Source organism: Triturus cristatus, chromosome 2_1 (genome assembly GCF_964204655.1).
Source record: "Triturus cristatus chromosome 2_1, aTriCri1.1, whole genome shotgun sequence".
In the NCBI taxonomy this organism is placed as follows: Eukaryota; Metazoa; Chordata; class Amphibia; order Caudata; family Salamandridae; genus Triturus; species Triturus cristatus.
In genome coordinates, this window is record NC_140581.1 from 333,902,652 (window position 1) to 333,919,093 (window position 16,442).

The following is a 16,442-nucleotide window of genomic DNA, read 5'->3' on the forward strand; positions in this document are numbered from 1 at the left end:
AGAAGTCTTTTTGTGGCTGAAGACAGATGACCAGCTTGACACGCGAGCCAAATGGAGTGGCCCAGCCCGGCCTCTATCGGCCTCGGACGGCCACAGACAGTCCCGCCCTTGTCCCGGGCTTCTCCTGGCGCCGCCCGCGCGCTACCCGCGACGCGGGGGTCAAGGTCCGTTAAGTAGCGCGTCCGGGCGCGCTGGCGGCGTGTTTCCGGCCCCAGGGGATCCTGGGAAGTGTAGTTTTGGCGTGCGCTCCCCCTACACAGCGGCCACCTCAGCGAGTGACAGCGGGAGGGAAACGCTGCGGACAAAGAGACTCAAAAGCGCCAGGAGCTATGGCTCACACAGGTACGATTCGTCCACCTTCCACCACCTTTCGACTCCGACCCCCGCTCTGCCGGGGTCAAGGTCCGTTAAGTAGCGCCTCCGGGCGCGCTGGCGGCGTGTTTCTGGCCCCAGGGGATCCTGGGAAGTGTAGTTTTGGCGTGCGCTCCCCCCACACAGCGGCCACCTCAGCGAGTGACAGCGGGAGGGAAACGCTGCGGACAAAGAGACTCAAAAGCACCAGGAGCTATGGCTCACACAGGTACGATTCGTCCACCTTCCACCACCTTTCGACTCCGACCCCCGCTCTGCCGGGGTCAAGGTCCGTTAAGTAGCGCCTCCGGGCGCGCTGGCGGCGTGTTTCCGGCCCCAGGGGATCCTGGGAAGTGTAGTTTTGGCGTGCGCTCCCCCCACACAGCGGCCACCTCAGCGAGTGACAGCGGGAGGGAAACGCTGCGGACAAAGAGACTCAAAAGCGCCAGGAGCTATGGCTCACACAGGTACGATTCGTCCACCTTCCACCACCTAGGATTTATTCATTTATAAAGCGCGACATTCATCCCATTGGGATATCATAGCGCTAATGTAGCGGGAGGGTGGTGAGTTAAGCTACTCTATTGAGATTGGTGGCAATAGTCCTAGGGGAATAAGTGGGTTTAAAGTTTCCTACTGAACGCCGTGTACTCCTCAGTCAGCCGAAGTTCCAGGGGAAGCTTGTTCCAGTGCAAAGCTGCGAGGTATGAAAAGGTGAGCCCGCCTGCCCTACTCTTACTGATCCTAGGATTTGGATGCTCCATACATATTAGATTCCCTGGCAACACCCCAGTTTTATTGTCTCAGATTGACACTCAAATTGAAAATGACAGTCATATTACAGTTGCTACACATAGGGTTGATCTAGAGCATAGGCCGGCCAACTGCAAAATTCTTTTTGGGAACGTTGCTGGTCTGCACGCAAAAGTTAGCGATCCCCAATGGCTAAAATTCATTGAAGAGTTTCCCATACTGTGCTTACCGGAAATTTGGCTGGAGAATCCATTGCATATAAATGGTTATAAAACATTTCATTCACCAGTGCACAGGAGAAACAAGGGTGATTTGTGCACCTACGTATCAAATTGGGTTAATATTGACAATGTAAAATTAAAGATTTCAGCTACTTATTATCAGATTGTGTCATTTAGTACGGATAAGAAACACGGTGTTGCTCTGCTAAACTTTTATGACAATATACCTAATGAACTGTTTATGGGTGTTCAGAATAAACTACAGAATGATCTTTTGAAACTACAGGATGAGTTCCCTAATGACATGTGTATCATCTGGGGTGGGGATTTTAATCATATCCTGTGTCAACATGCGATGCATGGCACATGTGGTTTATCGCATGAAAAAGATGGTGAGCAGGCCCATTTCTCACACACAACATCTGGGGATGTATTAAACTAACTGTTGTTCCAATTTGATTTGGGATTCGCAAATGAACTATGCTCCCCAACAGCTCCATTTAGGTGTACGTACAATGGCAGAGTTGTGGTTCCATCATTGATTTTATATTGCTTACACACCGTCATTCAAATAGGGTGATACATTTCGAAACCCACCCAATCGCTATGAGTGACCACTTTCCAATCAGTATTTCGTTCCATTTATTACGCTTTGTGTCAAGCAAAGGGAGGACATCTGATCAATACCTATTTGATATTGCTCTCAAAAGAATAAATGGTTACTCCCTGAGTTGGGATAAAGTTGATCCGCTAGAGTTTAACAAAGTATTAATAACTAAATGTGATCAGGCTTTTGCAGTGTGCCTTAACAATTCTGCAACTTATGTGGAGGTCCTAAATTCTTTCTGTCTTATCTCTGCGTAGATTAAGAAGTGTTTAACCGTGGACTCTAAGTTTAGACAATCGAATAAGCAGGGGTGGCTTGACTCTTGTGTGTACTAAAGCCCACACAAACTTAAAAAAAAGTACTACATAAGCAGGATAGAAACCAGCTGGAAATCAACCTAGCCAGACGTGCATATAGACAAGCGCTAAAGGAACGCAAGGAAAGAGTAAGAGCTGCCTCTTGGAGGGCCCTGCATGAAGCATCATTATGCAGGGACAATACTAGCTTCTGGAAGGCTGTTAACGTGCCCTTTCTTGCTTCAAGAGACATCCCAGCAATGGAAATTGTGATTAGTGAGGACACTCGGGTGGACCACTTTACCACTCTCTATAACGATGATAATCTGGCTGAGCACCAAGTAGAATCTGACCTTTTTTCAAAGACTGATCTTTCTAATATGTTTTCTCTGAACCGAAATTTTTCTTTAGATGAAGCTATAAGTGCCAGATGCGTACAAATCAAACCTCCTGCTGTGGGGCCCACTGTCAACACTTGTTTTAAACGCCTGTTGTCACCAGGGATTTATTGCATCTTGGTCTGACTCAATTCTGGTCCCGATTTTCAAAAAGGGGGACCGTAATAAACCGACATGCTACAGCCCGATCTCCCTCTTGCATTCTTTCCTGAAAGTGACTGGGCATATTATTTTAAATAGATTATAGACCTGGGCTGAAGATACAGGTGTCATCTCTAATTTACAATATGGGTTTAGGGACTATAGAACATGGGTTAAATTTAAGCCTTGTGATTGGCAAATACACACAGGCTAAGTAAGGTAGGCTGTTGTTAGCCTTTGTGGACCTCTGCTCCGCATTTGATTGTGTGAGACACAATAGACTCTGGGGCATACTTGCTGATATGGGTGTGGATCCTCCTCTTAGAAACTTCATGAGGCAGCTTTATAGAGTGCCAGGAGCAAGGGTTCACTTTGGAAAGCAGGGTGAGTGCACAGCCAAATTCACGATTAGAAAAGGAGTGAGACAAGGCTGCGTGCTCGCTCCTTTTCTTTTTACTTTATATATAAATGGTCTTGGCCAGTTTTTAAGGGATCAATGCCAGGACCTCCCTTTTATTAATAAGCGCCCTATTCCCGCATTACTATATGCAGATGATGCGGTTTTAATGGCCCGTATTTAATTAGGGCTGCAAAGAGTCGTGACCAGTTTTGCTACATTTATACAATCCATGGGCTTGGAAGTAAACATTACTAAGACTTATATAATGAAATGTTGCAAGAATATTGTAAAAAGTAGAGATATATTAATTAATAATACCACAGTGGAATTCACCAATAGATTTCCTTACTTAGGCATTCACTTTGACTATAGAGGGTCTTGGTCTCCAGCGGTGTTGGCAAGGAAATTAATGTTCTCTAGAGCAACCGGTGCTCTGGTCAACTTCGCAAGAAGATTAGGTAGAAGACCAGTCCCAGAACTAAGCCTAATTTATAAAGCTAAGTGTCTTAGTACTGCCATGTACGGAGCAGGCATTTGGGGACATACGAATGTACAAGAGCTGCAATTCATTGAAAATACATTCTTAAGATATTTATTGGTGGTTCCTAGTAGCACTGCTACTTTTATTTGCCATTCAGAATTGGGGTTTCCGTTCCTCTTGTATCTGATTAAAATCAAACCAATTCTGGTATAGCATAAGATATGGGCGACAATTCACACCGGTTTTAATTGGGACATCATTAACGATTGCCTAAGGCTGCATAGGGCATCTTCTATCCCTTGGTTAAGCTATATTAAAAATTTCATGAGCGATATAGGACACCCCGAATATTTTGCTAGGCCGGATAGTATTATTTTAATCTCGAGGAAAACACTGAAAGCAGATTGTTTAACCCATTTGCAGTCTATAAGACTCTCACAAGAAATTGTGAACCCAACGGTCCTGGATAACCAGTTGATGATGGTTTGTCATGGTATCCAGCCTTATCTTGTGCATGTATCCGGGAGCTATGATAGGATGCTGCTGACTCGTTTCCGCCTAGGGTCCTTTCAAAGACTCATAAGTTTCCTGGATTCAAATGATTGGTCGAAAAATCTAGTTCCCTGCCCTTGTGATGTGTTGGAAACGGCCCTTTTTGCAGGGTTATCCCCAAACTTTTTGCTTCTTCCTCCTTTATTTTTTCTGACCCGTGGTTGTTGGCAATATGACTCTGGGCACTTTACCACTGCTGATCAGTGCTAAAGTGCATATGCTCTCTGTATAAATTGTTATATTGATTGGTTATCCATGATTGGTATATTTGTTTCACCTGTTAGCCCCTAGTAAAGTGCACTGCGTGTGCCAGGGCTGGTGATTCAAATGCTACTAGTGGGCTGCAGCACTGATTGTGCCACCCACAGGAGTAGCCCTAAAATGATGTCTTAGGCCTGCTTGCAGTGCCTATGTGCAGTCCAGGACTGCCATGTCGACCTGGCCAGTGCACAGAATGACCAGGCCTTATCCTTCCCTTTCTGTACATGTCAGGCATCCCTATGGTGGCCCTAGGTACCCCCCTGGGCTGGGTGCAGTGTATCTGAAAGGTAGGGCATGTACTGAGGTGTGTAACATGCCCTGGTAGTGAATTACAGCCATTTTCGTTTTTCACTGCTGAGAGGCTATCTTGCCCATAGGATAGAATGGGGTAGGCTGTTTACATGCCTATCTTCCCATAAGGGCAAGATGGAAAATCCAAGTTTGGTATCTCTGTGTTCAGAATTTAATTATACATCTTTTTAGCAAGATGGTTTTTAAATTCACTGTGTGAGAATAGCACTTTTTAGAAAGTAGCTATTCTCCTGTTTAACCTTCCTGTGTGCCTGTGTGCTGGTTGGCTGACTGGTGTCAGGTGATGTGCTAGGTGGCTCCAGGAGCCTGGATGAGTCAGCAGCAGGGTGAATAGGGAGATCTGCTTTAGATGGGTGGGAGGAGTAGTCCCTGGGTCTGAATAGGGCTGTCCCTGACAAACACAAAGCTGGCTCCACCCCCTGCTGGCCAGGCTGAGGACTCTGCCTCTGCTGGCACAAAGAAGGCTCCACCTCCTGCTGAGCGTCTAACGACCCTGCCCCTCACTCTGAAAGGAACCAGGTGCTCCAGAGCAGAGCACACCCAGGAACCGGTTTGAGCAGGGGAATCCCCCCACTGAAACACAAGAGACAAAGACTTGGAGGGGTATAAGAAGAGGACCCCAGACACCTAAAACTTTAGATCACTTTGGAACTAAGAAGAAACCTCTGCCAAGGAGAAAGCTGGAAGAAACTGAAGAGGAGAAGACTGCCTGCTTGCTGTTTTGCTTTGCTGCCAAGGAGAGGGGAAGGACTTTGCTGTGTCCCCTTCTTTTGATTCTGATCTCCAAGGGCCTGAGAAGAGCTGGCTCCCTGTTAAGAAGTCCCAGGAACAAAAGGACTTCACCACCAGCTCCCCTGGAACTCTGCTGAGAGAGTTCTGACCTGCCTTGGAGTGCTTGCCCAGTCTTGGGGCTTCAGGAGGTCGTTTTGCTGTGTTGAGGGAGCTGGGAAGCAGAAGCGTGAACAAGAGTGACTGGTACCCAGCGCATCATCCGATTGCGTGTCGCAAGACGAGAGTGCGTGGAAAATTTCATCGCGGCACCATCGCAACACGCAGGGTCTCCGCATCGCCGAGTGCGTCGAGCATCGTCCCGAAGCGTGAAGCTTCCTGCCATTGCGAGGGTTGTCGCAGAACCAGTTTACGGGCCGCACCACTGCCGGTGCGTGAAAAGTCTCCAATCGCTGCGTGCGTCGACGCAGAGTCCCGTTCCGTGGCGCATCGAGAGTTGCGGCGCCGGAAGGCAACGCTGCGCCACGCATCGCACCACATCGAAGAGTGTCGCATCGAACCTGTGCGTGAAGCTTCCCCCTAAGAAACCTACGCAACGAAAGCCAAAGGTATCGCATCCTCCCCCTACAGATCGGAGCCGGCGCATCCACCTCTGCTGCGTGAAGCAGGGCTGCTGCAAAGCCTCCCCAGGATCTCAGGAGCATCGCATCGCCTTTGCCATCTTCCTTGTTATAGCTTTTGGGAACCTTATCGCAACTACAGGTACTGTTGGGCACGAAAGTGTCGCATTTTGTGCATTGAGAGCCGCATTGTGCAGGACACTGACTTTGACATCCTGGAGTACTTTCTGCAAACTCTTGAACTATCCTTAAAGTAACCTTTTTGAATTATATGTTGGTTTGTCTGTAATATTTGGTCTTGTGAGGTTTTTAGTAAAGATACATTATTTTTCTAAAACTGGTGTGGAGTAAATCTGTGGTGTTTTCACTGTGTTACTGTGAGTGTTGGTACAAATACTTTACACATTGCCTTTGATAGCCTAGACTGCTCAGGCCAAGCTACCTAGAGGGTGAGCAGGGGTTATCTTAACAGTGTATCCCCCTTTCCCTGACTAGAAGCAAGGGTCCCTACTTGGACAGTGGTACCTACCCTGCCAACTAGAGACCCCCAGATCTAACATTGGTGGTCAGCGGTGGGATTGAACTTGTATTTGTACTTGACCCACAGTAATTGGTGTACATCACTAGGAGTGCAGACCAATAGACAACCACATGCTGTATGTTTGATTCTATTTTGGAGTAACTCTTCAAGAGCATCATGTCTCAAGTGGCAACAAGTGAGAGGGCAGAATTGGAGTTTTCCATGGAGGATCTGTATTCGTACAAGGTTGAGGAGCTCAAGCAATTCTGCAAAGACCTTGGTTGCCCTGTGAAAAGCGGATCTAGAAGGGATGTGCTACAAAGAGTCTTGAAGGCCTGGTGGGAGGCCCAAGATGAGGATGATGCAGATGAAGAGGATGGTTTTGTTTCCCAAGCTCTGCCCGTGGTCGGACCAGTCTCAAGGGCTGGCAGCTCCCATTCCAGTAGGAGTCTCACTCCAGAGGAGTTGGAGGAGAATCAAAGGGCTAGAGATCATGAGTTAGAAGTCATGAGGCTTGAGTTGAAGCTGATGGAAATGATAACCCAAAACAAAATAGAAGAGAGCAAGAAGATGTATGCCTTGGAAGAATTGAAATTGACCTTGGCACATGAATTAAGAATGAGGGAGCTTGATATGGAGCTCGAGAGGCTTGAGGCCATGAGTGTCTCAGCTGAAGAAGAAAGGTTAGCTCAGGAAGTGAGCTTTGCTGAGTTGGAGGTGGAGTCCAGCTCAGATGGTGGCAGCAAGATTGTAGTTTCTAGTGCTGAGAGAAAGGTACAAACACCCAGAGATGTGGCGCCTAACTTGAGGGAGGGGGTTGACATACACCAGGGAGTTCAGGTTTATGATGTAGTTCCAGTGGAGTGCAGTATCCCTGAAGTGGATTGGGGAACTGGCACAGGGGACCATATTCCTAGTGGTGGGAGGGACACTCTACTGACCCTAGATGAGAGGTACAGGGAGAGGGGTTCCCCCATGGTAGAAACCTTGGTGTGTGAGTGTGAAGACCGCCCAGAAGAGTGTGAGTTGTGTGACAGAGACAGTCAGGTACTGTCTTGCCAATCTCAGGAGAGTGGTGTGGGGTACTTGTGTGAGGCACTGGAGGGTGAGGCAAACGGTAGCTTGGTTAACAACTGTGGGGGGCTGTGTGATTCATTTGTTGGAGAGCATATTTTAAGTCCCTGTTTTCCAGAGCTATGCCAACACCCGGTGGAGTGTGAGTTCTCTGGTTCCAGAGAGCTTGCGTTGGAGGCAGACCTTTGGTTGGATGTCAAAAGGTCTGGAGAGGCATTGGGGAGTGATCCCAAAAGGAGTGGCCCGGATATCTTCCAGACCTGTGAGGTGGAAGAGGTTCAGTGTAGCCCAGTTAGGTCCCAGTGTAGTGGGAGGGGTGTAGGGGCTCACGTCCTGTCTCAGTGGAGAAGGGGTGAGTGTGGGACTGTGGGTCCCAAGGTGCCCAAAACCCAGTCTCAGGGCCTGGAGGGTTCCTTAAGGGAACACCAGGTTGGGGGCCTAGACCGTGCTAGTAGGCCATTTGAGGAGGATCTCCTAGTGTCAGGAGAACCTGGAGCCTCTGTAAACAGAGCTCCAGTGGTTCTGGTGTCTGGCGGTACCGCTCCAGTTGGGAGGGTGCAGAAGTCCAGACTGAGGGGTGAGAGGGGGATGTGTTCCCCAGTGGGAGAACCAGTGGGTCAGGGACCAGCCAGAAGGGCTGAGTCCCCTAGGAGTGACCATGGTGACACCACTTCTGTCCTGGGGGATCTTCGCGCACTGTCAGGTGGACAGGGGCCGGGAGATCTGCACCAGGCAGACTGTCACGAGACACACGAGTCATGTGTCACCCTCGGGGAGATACTGTGTGAGTCCCCAGAAGTCCTGGCATGCCAGGCAGGTGTGCAACCGCAGGGTTTAGTCCCTGGGTTGGGAGGCCAGGTTCAGGATTTGCCTGACCTGGGGGGAAGGACATCTGTAAGCTGTGTCCTGACCGGTTTGGCTTCCAGGGGTACCCCTCCAGTGGGGAGGGTGCAGCTCTCTGGAAGGGGGTGCAGAGGGAGAGAGTCCTCGCCTCTGACCCCGGTGCAACCTGAGGGTTTAGACCCTAGGTTGGGAGACCAGTTGCTGGAGAGAGGTCCGGAACTGGAGGGAGGGACATCTGTAAGCAGTGTCTCTACCAAGTTGTCTTTGAGGTGTACCGCTCTGAGTAGGAGGGTGCAGAACTCTGGAAGGGGGTGCAGAGGGAGGGAGTCCTCGCCTCAGACCCCGGTTCACCTGGAGGGTGTAGACCCTAGGTTGGAGGGCCAGGTCCGGGGTGTCCCCCCTGACCTGGGATCCCAGTTGCAGGATAGAACCCCTGAACTGGTGGGTGAATGGTGCAGGACACCTGCCACAGGTGCCCTGACTATTCTAGAAGGGGGTACCGCTCCAGGTGGGAGGGTACAAAGCCCCAAGGAAGAGGAGGACTGGGTATGGAAAAGCCTACCCCAGCCTCCTGTCCAGCCACCGGATACAGGCCCGGAGCTGGTCGGTCAGTGCCAGGTTGTCAGACCCGACCTGACAGGGAAGGGAGTGGACAAAGGGTGCCAAGCACCTGGGGCTACCGCCCCCCACCCTCTGACGCCACAGGGGTTTGAGGGCACTGCGAGGAATAAGTCCTGGGTCTCATCCCTGACCACTGTCAGTGGTCACTGTGGCTTGCTGTCTGTCTGTTGGGACACATCTGTGAGCAAGTTAAGGCTAGGTGCTGCACAGGTGGTGTCCACAGGTGAGGAGAAGGGTTCCACATGGGTTGGCGTGGTGGACCCTGAGAGTATGGATGGAGAGATCCAACCGGGTTCAGGAAGGCGTAGAACAGGAATAGTGCCCTGCTGTTTGGGCCAGTTTCCGTGTTCTATCGCCCTAAGCAGGGAATCCCATCGAGGTATCGCTTGGTCTACCCTGGCTTTAGGCTGGAAGGGGGTTGTGTTGGAAACGGCCCTTTTTGCAGGGTTATCCCCAAACTTTTTGCTTCTTCCTCCTTTATTTTTTCTGACCCGTGGTTGTTGGCAATAGGACTCTGGGCACTTTACCACTGCTGATCAGTGCTAAAGTGCATATGCTCTCTGTATAAATTGTTATATTGATTGGTTATCCATGATTGGTATATTTGTTTCACCTGTTAGCCCCTAGTAAAGTGCACTGCGTGTGCCAGGGCTGGTGATTCAAATGCTACTAGTGGGCTGCAGCACTGATTGTGCCACCCACAGGAGTAGCCCTAAAATGATGTCTTAGGCCTGCTTGCAGTGCCTATGTGCAGTCCAGGACTGCCATGTCGACCTGGCCAGTGCACAGAATGACCAGGCCTTATCCTTCCCTTTCTGTACATGTCAGGCATCCCTATGGTGGCCCTAGGTACCCCCCTGGGCTGGGTGCAGTGTATCTGAAAGGTAGGGCATGTACTGAGGTGTGTAACATGCCCTGGTAGTGAATTACAGCCATTTTCGTTTTTCACTGCTGAGAGGCTATCTTGCCCATAGGATAGAATGGGGTAGGCTGTTTACATGCCTATCTTCCCATAAGGGCAAGATGGAAAATCCAAGTTTGGTATCTCTGTGTTCAGAATTTAATTATACATCTTTTTAGCAAGATGGTTTTTAAATTCACTGTGTGAGAATAGCACTTTTTAGAAAGTAGCTATTCTCCTGTTTAACCTTCCTGTGTGCCTGTGTGCTGGTTGGCTGACTGGTGTCAGGTGATGTGCTAGGTGGCTCCAGGAGCCTGGATGAGTCAGCAGCAGGGTGAATAGGGAGATCTGCTTTAGATGGGTGGGAGGAGTAGTCCCTGGGTCTGAATAGGGCTGTCCCTGACAAACACAAAGCTGGCTCCACCCCCTGCTGGCCAGGCTGAGGACTCTGCCTCTGCTGGCACAAAGAAGGCTCCACCTCCTGCTGAGCGTCTAACGACCCTGCCCCTCACTCTGAAAGGAACCAGGTGCTCCAGAGCAGAGCACACCCAGGAACCGGTTTGAGCAGGGGAATCCCCCCACTGAAACACAAGAGACAAAGACTTGGAGGGGTATAAGAAGAGGACCCCAGACACCTAAAACTTTAGATCACTTTGGAACTAAGAAGAAACCTCTGCCAAGGAGAAAGCTGGAAGAAACTGAAGAGGAGAAGACTGCCTGCTTGCTGTTTTGCTTTGCTGCCAAGGAGAGGGGAAGGACTTTGCTGTGTCCCCTTCTTTTGATTCTGATCTCCAAGGGCCTGAGAAGAGCTGGCTCCCTGTTAAGAAGTCCCAGGAACAAAAGGACTTCACCACCAGCTCCCCTGGAACTCTGCTGAGAGAGTTCTGACCTGCCTTGGAGTGCTTGCCCAGTCTTGGGGCTTCAGGAGGTCGTTTTGCTGTGTTGAGGGAGCTGGGAAGCAGAAGCGTGAACAAGAGTGACTGGTACCCAGCGCATCATCCGATTGCGTGTCGCAAGACGAGAGTGCGTGGAAAATTTCATCGCGGCACCATCGCAACACGCAGGGTCTCCGCATCGCCGAGTGCGTCGAGCATCGTCCCGAAGCGTGAAGCTTCCTGCCATTGCGAGGGTTGTCGCAGAACCAGTTTACGGGCCGCACCACTGCCGGTGCGTGAAAAGTCTCCAATCGCTGCGTGCGTCGACGCAGAGTCCCGTTCCGTGGCGCATCGAGAGTTGCGGCGCCGGAAGGCAACGCTGCGCCACGCATCGCACCACATCGAAGAGTGTCGCATCGAACCTGTGCGTGAAGCTTCCCCCTAAGAAACCTACGCAACGAAAGCCAAAGGTATCGCATCCTCCCCCTACAGATCGGAGCCGGCGCATCCACCTCTGCTGCGTGAAGCAGGGCTGCTGCAAAGCCTCCCCAGGATCTCAGGAGCATCGCATCGCCTTTGCCATCTTCCTTGTTATAGCTTTTGGGAACCTTATCGCAACTACAGGTACTGTTGGGCACGAAAGTGTCGCATTTTGTGCATTGAGAGCCGCATTGTGCAGGACACTGACTTTGACATCCTGGAGTACTTTCTGCAAACTCTTGAACTATCCTTAAAGTAACCTTTTTGAATTATATGTTGGTTTGTCTGTAATATTTGGTCTTGTGAGGTTTTTAGTAAAGATACATTATTTTTCTAAAACTGGTGTGGAGTAAATCTGTGGTGTTTTCACTGTGTTACTGTGAGTGTTGGTACAAATACTTTACACATTGCCTTTGATAGCCTAGACTGCTCAGGCCAAGCTACCTAGAGGGTGAGCAGGGGTTATCTTAACAGTGTATCCCCCTTTCCCTGACTAGAAGCAAGGGTCCCTACTTGGACAGTGGTACCTACCCTGCCAACTAGAGACCCCCAGATCTAACATGATGATTTATCACAACAATCCACGATGCATCTCTTTTTATTCTGAAAGTTTCATTCCCTCTTAAGAAAAAGATGGATAGTGCCGGTTTAAAATTTTTTAGGGTTGAGACAATGCCGTGTAGCATTTCTGGTTCTACAGTCCTTAGAAAATGAGATGTTTACGTCCTCAGTGGTCACTTACTTAAAACGCGTTATTTATGCAAGGAAAACAATGGGGAATTGTATTTCTTGTATATGATATTTGTGTGTAATTGTATGAAATTGTATATGATAAATTGTGCTTTTATGGTTTATATTTTAAATAGAATAAAGCTATTTTTGATTGGTTGATTGACAATCCTGCCCCCTTCCACCTCCCATAGGGTCCCCATTACCTTGGAGTGATACTAGCAATTATTTAATTCATTTATTCGATTTTTCCCTTCAGACCCCTCCCTCCCATAGGGGACCCATGGCCCTTTGAAGGACATCAAGTTAGCGGTTCCTCTGTAATATCTAGCAACAAATATTTAGTTTATGCATAGGTATACTATTATTAAGCATTTGTGATAAAGATGATGGAACCTTTATTACATTGGCTACATTGTACAAGTCTCACTGACTTCCCTTCCTGCTTCATTTTTATTGCCTGCAGGTGCACTAGTCGATACGTCATGCCCAGTACTAAGACAGAGAGTCTGCAAATTCACTGACAGCGGCTCCAGAGTCCTCTGTTAGATGTTTCTGCTTGTGCTAAGTGCTAACCCATATATAAAGTAAAGAGGATGGCCCCAAAGAAGGAATTTCCAGCCATGAAAGTGGCCAGTAAGGAGAAGAAAAATGTTGCCAGTGCTGCCACTGGCAACAAGCCATACTAAGTTTTCTGGAAACACGATGTACCTTCTGCATCAACCTCTAGGCAGGAAGAGTCTGGAAGAAGGATCTGGAAGAAGGATCTCCCCTGGGTCAATGGCACCTCAAACAAAACCAAAGCCTATGTTTCTCAATGCTGCAGTGAGTGCAGTCATGGAAAGCAGTATTGCCTGTAATCAAATTACCCCAGAAGCAAACAAAATCTTCACAGGAAAGTCAACAACAGGAACCACACCCTGCAACACCTGATCTTCTGGAAGTTGGAGCAGAGAAAGAAGCTGAGTTTGCTGTACAGGAGGATATTGTTGTGACTGATTGTCCACTGGACATATCAGCTTCAAGATATCCAGCACAGAAAACGAAAGAACACTATCAAAGCCTGTCTAATCCCCTCCTGATATGGATTAAAACCTACGGAGACCTGCCATGAAAGGTAAGGAAAAAGGAAGGTTCCCGAAAGCCTTGGAAGTGAAGAAGGTGACGATGAATCAATGATTGTTAGTACGGAGAATAGCCCAGAGGAAGTACTGCTCACCTCTATTCAACTTGTTGAGTCCCATAGTTCCAAAAACAGCACCTACTTCCATCTTTTCATGAAGACCCCAAAAACCTACGGCAACCACCACCACTCCTACTACAGTCACAGCAAGTGGCATATCAAAACTTGAGGGGGCCCCCCTGCAAAGTATACGGAGGGCCCTCCCCCGGCCCACCACCTACCACTTTTTCTAAAGGGGCACCCTGGAGCACAGGAGCCTCACTGCACTGCGGGCTCTGCAGGGGCTTATGTTACACCACTGGTCAAAGCCTGTCCTATAGAAAGGTGAACATAACCACCTATCTCCATCTCAATGAGTTCTTCTGACTTTGGCACAATAAGGAAGCACTCTTCCCCAGTTTGAGACTTATTTACACTTAGGACACATAGGGAACACATCGCAGAATGTTCAATTTGCCACAAACAAATTTCAATTTCTTAGTAAGTCAGGTAGACATGGGTAGTCTGGGAGGACCACAAGCAAGAATACCGTATCAGTAGCCTTTTCTTCATCTGCGGAGGAAGGGGTCTAAGGTTCATCTTTATAAAGCAATCCACTTGCTATATTGCTCTTAGTAAAGCTGTTATTTGCATAGGTGCTGCAAAAATGAGGTTTAAAAATGTAGTTGTGTTTTCTAATCAGAGATATATTCTATTCCGCCTTACAAATTCAAATTTACAGTCCACTTTGTAAACTGTGGGGAACTGAGAGGAACTGCATCAGGATCACCAAAAGACTGGTCAAGTGAGAAGTAAATAGCTGCTTGATTCACTTAAAAATACCTAGAGAATTCTTCTAAATATTCTATAAATTTTTTCAAATAAAAATCACAGATAGAACTCACATACTGAATGTGGGAGGGCGATTTAGTTGTAGACTGTGCAGCAGCACTATTAAGGGATTTACCAGGATACGAAAAACAGTCAAGGGTAACTGTTCCTAAAGGCGAATCCAGCCTATTGGGCTATGGGCTAAATGGAGGAGAGATAAGGGAGAGAAAATAATGATCTGGAGATAGATGGGTCTCAGGATGGATATTGAGCTAAGGCATTTAATACGCTGAGAGAATATGACTGACCGTATCAAGGCCACCTCAGTATCTTGTTACCCTTGGATATCAATCCTTTATGTAAGCTACATTTTATTACGAGCAACCTGTGACACATGATTACATACTTTTATTGCATCACGTTTTTATCCCCCATGTTTTTAACCACTTAACACTCTACGTGGCACCATTTTATTTACACGTGTATTTTTTTCTCTTCTCTTGTCTCTTCTAGGTTGGATTATTAATCTCGAGTGATTGTTGAATGAATATTTGTCAGCAAAGCCACAACATGTCTGATTAAGACTTGCAATTCAGGGTGATTTTTCTTCCATTATCTCTCTAGAAAATTTCTATTTTTGCACATTAACACTTTTTTCAATTTTACTTGGTCCTGATGAAATGCCAAGGATCCTTTCCGGACCAACAGGGCATGAAACATGTTGACCTCATGAACTTTATCACTACTCACACTTTTTTAACCAGACTACACTTCCTTATTAGTGGCAGATCACACTTTGATTTCTGTTTGTACCATACCTGGTGGACCCAGGAATAAAAAGCAGTTTTCAGGGACCACCATAGTATTTTTAACCCACCTATGCACCAACCCCACACACCCGCTCTCACCACTAAGATGTTTTACAAAAAAGATCTCCGCTGAAGAGCCCTCTTGCGGCGTCTGTGGAAAACAGTGGCACTGCCCCCAAGAGGAGCAAAAATGCCCTATGATGAAGCATGAGACCTTCATGGGTATGTGAGGGCAACTCTTAAAAATTTCGTTTTTTCCCCCATAATGCAACATCCATCCTGAGACCCATCTATTTCAAGATCATTATTTCCTCTCCCTTATCCCTTCTCCATTTAGCCCGTAGCCCAATTGGCCCAGATTCCCCTTCAGGGACAGTTACTCTTGAGTGTTTTTCATATATGTTCTTGGGAGCGTGAGTACTGGATGTCTCTTTTTTGCTCCCTGTCCCTATCTCTGTGAGGTGTATGACCACATCCCCCCTGACCTTTTGCAACTAAATTGCCTATCTAGTGAAGCCAGAATCTGATTCAAGATAGCTTGCCTGACCCATAAAGCCATACATTACAACACTCTGATCTACCTGGCAAATAATCTTTATCTTTCGGTCTCGCGCCCGAATCTTAGAAGTAAGTCCACCCTACTCTTGAAACCACCAAGATTAAAAAAAAAAAGATCTTTCAATCGTACTTTCACCGGTCTTGCTCCAAGAATCTGGGCTTCCCGGCTTCCCGAGATCAGATCCAATCCTTCCACAGTATCTTTCAAGAAACTTGTCAAACGGCTACTCTTGAACGAACTTTAACAGCATCAACTTGCTCTCATGCTCTTGTTTTGTTAATATTCTGATTCCTATTGTAATACACGGATGCGCTTTATTGTATGCTGGTATGTTAAATTGTTATCGTGCTCTAGGGCACCTCTGATACCCCAACTCTTAACTGGTTCTGTTTCCCACTTTGTTGTAACCTCACTTACTGACCCATTGAGTTTGTTACCTTTGTTTTCGCCATTTCTGTACAGCGCTCTGATGCACGTATAGGTCTTTTTTGCGCTTTATAAAACTTTTCAAATAAATAAATTTACCAGTATACTCCACCCACTATGGCACACATAGTCTCTTTTTTCCCACCTCAGGATCCATCTAAATCATTCTCCACTGGATGCAGGCTTTCTCTATACATGGAAGTTTTGATAACACTTGGGCCTTATTTAAAGTTTGCAGACAGGATACTCCGTCAAAATGTGAGAGATATACCATCCGATGCATTACAAGTGAAGTGCCATGTTTTAGAATGCAATTATAATATGGTGAGTGGAACATCTTCCACATTTGTTACAGAATATCCTGTTTGCAAACTATAAAATAAGTAATTAATGTCATCCAAGAATGCCACTGACGTGGGAATTTCCACAAGATTTCCAACTGTATATCACAACGTGGGCCATTTTTTCTTTCTACTGGAATCCCTACAGG